Source organism: Benincasa hispida, chromosome 10, assembly GCF_027475165.1.
Source record: "Benincasa hispida cultivar pf3 chromosome 10, pf3_genome.v1.1, whole genome shotgun sequence".
Classification (NCBI taxonomy): Eukaryota; Viridiplantae; Streptophyta; class Magnoliopsida; order Cucurbitales; family Cucurbitaceae; genus Benincasa; species Benincasa hispida.
The window spans coordinates 25510719-25516344 of NC_143487.1; positions in this window are offsets into that span (position 1 = coordinate 25510719).

The following is a 5626-nucleotide window of genomic DNA, read 5'->3' on the forward strand; positions in this document are numbered from 1 at the left end:
AATTAAATTTTTATTTTTAGAATTTAGTTAATTTTGAGTTAATTAAAATTAGAAACAAAAGATAGAAATTAAGGTTAATAGTGGAGATTTCCAATTCTTGGAATCTCGATGTGTGTTCACAATAGAATTTCACCTAGCCCACTAAACTTATCCAATTGAAGTGTCCTATTAGTGCTTACATGGTTTTGATGAATAAAACTCTCAATTTTCTGAGATGAAAGAAGAGGTTGCAGATTTTTTAGAAAAATTCTGAAATTTTGTCTCAAACACTCAAACCCTCACAAAATTTCCTTCACAATTCTCTTCAATCTTGAGTTCCACCCCTCAAATTCAAGGCCGAGAATAGTAGTGAAGATCTCTTAGTGGTTCACTGAGGTGTTGAAGCTGAGATTTCGTGAGAAGCAGCTTGGAATTGGAAGATTCAACAAAGGTATCAATTCTAAAACCCTCTTTGTTGAAAAACTTGTTTTGCTTGCTTTTTGGAACTCAAATTAAAAATAATTAGAGTGCTTATTGATTCTGATTGCTTCTGTTGCGTGCTTCTACATTCCATCAGTGTCTATCATGATGCCTGATGTAACGGCTAAGTCGGTCATGGCAGAGATGGAGTGGAAGATAAATCTCTTAATAAAAGTTGTTGAGGAGTGAGACCACGAAATCGCTACCTTAAGAGATCAAAGTGCCATCTATTTTCATTGTTCAACTCTTTAGCAACACGAGAAAACCATTGTTCAACTCTTTCGATGCAACAAATTCAATGGCTTCTTATTGGATCTTACTGCTCCTGCTAATGCTATTGCTTTGTTTTCACGCACACAATCTAATAGGCCAATCCCCAAGGGAGGACACAGCTAGGGCACTATACGGAAGTTCGTGCCTGCTTATCCCAGCTACAATAACTATCAAACAGCAATCCATTTGAAGAATGACGTTCACCGATCTGAGAAACAAGTGTTCTATTCTTATTGAATCCTTCTCTAAAACTCAGTCTAGAAACCCCTTGACATGGCAGGATATCGTACAATGCCTTGCTTTGGAGGGCAAGGAAACGACCGTTGAAGTGGGTGCCACCAGGGAAGACTTCCAACGAGAAACTACTAAGACGAGTCAAAGTCCAATTATTAAAGCCAATGACAAAGGAAAGGTTGTCTTGTAGGAAAGCTAGCTGCAACAATCTACCTCTGTCACCTCCCTGTAAGTTCGGCAACTGCAAGATATGATCGCAAACTCCATAAGGGCTCAGTATGGAGGACCGTCACAAACTTATTTTATATACTCCAAGTCGTACACCAATAAGATCGACAATCTGAGAATGCCAGCTAGGTATCAACCTCCAAAGTTCCAGTAGTTCGATGGAAAAGGGAATCTAAAACAACATGTTGTTCACTTCATTGAAACTTGCGAAAATATAGGGACCAGAGGAGACCTGCTAGTCAAGTAGTTTGTTCATACTTTGAAAGGAAATACTTTCGATTGGTATAGTGATCTTGAGACAGAAGTGATTTGATAGCTAGGAACAGTTAGAAAGAGAGTTCCTTAACTGCGTTTATAGTAATAGGCGTATTGTCAACATGATGGAGCTAATAAGCACCAAGCAATGGAAGGAAGAGCCAGTCATTGACTACATCAACTAATGGAGAGCTCTAAGTTTAAATTGCAAAGATAGACTCACTGAATTATCTGTAGTGAAGATGTGCACCTAAGGCATGCACTGAGAGCTTCTCTACATCCTATAAGGGATAAAACCTCATACATTTGAAGAGTTGACAACACACGCTCATGACATGGAGTTGAGCATCGTCAACATGAGAACTAAAGATTTCCTAGTCCCTAAAGGGAGAAAAGACAAGAATGAAACTAAGGGCACTGAAAAGATTGTGAATGATGCCTTTAGAGAATCTATGGTCCTTCATGTAACTCCAATCAAACTTTCCTCTAAAAAAAAAAATTTGAAAGAAAACACAATGAGGACTTTAAACGTCGCCAACCTCTTAAAGAAAGGCAGGAAAAATTTTTTCCATTCCCTAACTCTAATGTTGCAGACATGTTGGAGTAATTATTAAAGAAACAACTCATTCAACTACCAGAATGCAAGCAGCCGGAGTAGTGAGGAAAAGTATGCAATCCTAACTACTACAAGTATCACCGGATCATTAGCCACCCAGTGGAAAAATGTTTCGTGTTAAAGGAGTTAATTCTGAAAAGAAGATTAAGTTGGATCTTAATGAAAAAGCTCAAACAAGTCAAATCGCAGTAATGACGAATTCAAGTGATTTAACATCGTTTCAATTTTATGATCAAAGAGAAAGCTTCATCCATATAGGACTTTTGAGCTATAGTCGTTTGGTTCTAACAAGAGGTTTTAACAACATATTCCCAAAGCAAATATGATCCTGTTGACAATGACAACGAAGAATGGATCCGTGTGACTCGACGAAATAAAGGAAATTCAGGCTCCACCCAAAAGAAGTTGTGCTTCTATCAAAATTACAAAAGAGAAGGCAAAACTCAAAAAAAGAAAGGGGAAAAAAGGGCAGGGAATCCTAAGCTTGGTAAGGAAGAAGATGAAGACTTCCCTCAACTTCAATGGTCGGTGACTTTGGCAGAACTCTTCCTAAGAAACTTCCTCGATATTCATCTAAAGGAAGTATTAGAAGTTATTGCATGCCATGCTGTCAGCTTAGTGGAAGTCAATAGTAATCATATAACTATTGAAGAAGTCAATGATTCAAAAGAAACCGAGCAAAGAGCTTCTATCTTCGATCATATCAAGCCCTACTCGATCTTCAGTCTTCCAAAGATTGAGTATGGTCACGATGGAAGAAAAAAATAAGAAAAAAATCAATGTCCAACATCTACTTCCACTCAAACTTCAACCTTCAAAAGGCTAAGTATCTCCACATCAAACAAAAGTCAAACTTCAACATCTGCTTTTGATCATCTCAAAATAAAAAGCGATCAACATCAAGGAGATGAAAATCTTGAAGGTAAAATATTTCATGAAGAAAACAATGACGAGAACATTCACAATCGTGTCCCTTCACGCATGAAGAGGAAGTTTTTAGTTGATACAAATACAGAAGGTTCCTTGATGGTGAAACTAAACTCATCATACTGACAAATAATGTAGTTCACATGTTTTTTTTTTCTGGACCGTTCACATTTTAAGCTCAGTGGTACTTATGTTATTAGAGGGATCAGTAGGACTATGACTTATGTTATTAGAGGAATCAGTGGTACTTAAGGAGTTAGATGTAACTATAGGGGCATAACGGTTATTGGTTGAGCTGTACTTACGAGCGATATGTGAAGGGTTGTCACACTATTGATTAGTTAAGATGGATATATAATATATCTATAGCAAGAAGAGTTCAGTTGTCGATCTTTAGTGGAGTGCCTGACAGTTAACGGATGGTGGATCCAGTGACTAAAGAGTTTAGTCGGTTATTCACGTACTGTTGGAGCTTCGAGCTACAAGTCCATAAGGTCCCCTTCGCAGCTCAATGGATTCAAATTAAGGATCAGTTCTTGGTGTTGATTTGAAATGTTCAAATTGACAAGAGGTAATTCGATTATATATGATATGATTGATATGGTGTATGAGATACATCAAGTGGAGGGTTAATGTAAATGAGAATTACATTAAGTGTCATGGAATAGAAAAAGAGCTATGGTTTATATATTTCATGAGATGAAATATTAAAATTATAGGTTATAAATATAGTATGATAAGATGGTTATCATTTATATTTATAATAATATTAATCATTGGATAATTATCTTTTTTTTCTTTAATAACCAATTGAGTGGGAGGTTATTGGTGGTTTCATGGTAACCGTGAGATAAAAGAAAAAATGTTTTCCTAATTTTAGTAAGATTTGCAAAATTGTGAATTTGAGATTTTCCACTCTAAAAAATTACTCACGTAACGTTGTCAAGTAAATCAGATTTACTAAATGACAGCTTGGAGTTAGCTAAACGATCGTGGAGTGTTCTTACACGATAAGTACTCAGCTAGACAATGAGCTAAACGATCACATAACTTTTGCTAGATGATCGCATAGCTTTTATTAAACAATTGGACATCGACCTATACGATAGGTTGTTTCATCTCCCACTTGCTTAATCATTTACACGATCGTTCTTCCTCCAGTTTTCTGCCTCAAACCAAGTCCACACAGAGCCCACACTCTGGATTCTCACACCAAGAATACTGAGGAAACCTTGTTGGTGGTGTCATACTCAACTCGACACAGTCGAGGTTCTGTGGATTCCGTTCACGGTGTTCGGGGCATTCGTGACCTTGGCGATCGCTTAGTTCGAGTGCGCTGTGATCGTGCAGTGTAGCGGTTGTGTTAGACGAACGTTCGTGTGTTGCTATATTGCTGTGATCGAGCATTCATGATCAAGGAACTTGAAGATGAGTCTTCAAAGGTTTGTTCATTCTTTCCCTTGATCAAGTAGTAAAGCATGCTATAATTTATGTTTAATGCATAATCGTACGTTTTCATTTGTGATTATAATTGTAAAGTTCATATACGATTGAAATTTGGAAAGATCATTCTGCTACTCATGGCAATCCTTGTGTTCGATTTATGATATCAAACTATAGGTTATGAATATAATATGATTATATTTATTATTTTATTATTTGAAAATTATGCGATAATTAGCCACCGTTTTCTCGTAATCGTGCATTAATGGGGAGTTCCATTCAGTTTTTTGTAACTAAATAATAAAATGAAAATTGTTTTCATTTTGCGAAAAGTGTGCTTATTTTGCTCAACGAAGTGTTTTGCCCATCGCTTAGTGAATTGAGAGCCTATACGATAGCATATCACTTTTACTAAATGATTGCTTACACGCGCACGCATCTGCTAGACGATCACTTACCTTTTCCTAAATGATCGCTTGGTGCCTAAGTTTAACTAAATGATCGTATAGATGATCGCTTAGCTTTTCCTACACAATCGTATACCTCGCCTAAACGATCAAGCATCATGTCTATGCGATAGATGCGCCTTTCTCCCACTTGTTTGATCTTTTGTACACGACAACCTTTCCTCCTCACCTCTACCAAATTCGAACAAAGTGGATTCTCACTCCGAGAATATTGAGGGCTCTGAGTGATGGTGTCGTCCTCATTTCCTGGTGTTCGGGCCGTTTGTGGTAGATGATTGGAGGTGCTGAACGATTACTTGTTGGTCTAGTGAAAGTAAGAGGAGTTCATTCGTGGAGAGAGTGAGTCTTGCAAGGAAGAAAGTCTTGAACTGGTATGTTCACTCATTCTCTTGTCTTTTATCTTTTAAGCATGTCAGTAATTAAGTGTTGTTAATGTATATCTGTTTGTGTGAATGTATATGTGAAAATTCTGTCACAATGAACTGGAAAGATCCGTTTCTGCTCATAGTTACTCTTGTACAAGAGTTCCTTCACTACTATCCTTTTGGGAAGAGGGAGAGGATTTTTCTAGAGAGAAAGAAGAAAACTTTTTTCTTCTTTGTGTGTTCTTGGGAGATTACAGTGAATCATGGAGAAACGCTCTCTTCTGTGCTCTTTTTTCTTATGAAGAAGATGAAGACCATCGTCAAAACTTCCTCCCATCCTTTTTGGCCACATGATTGAT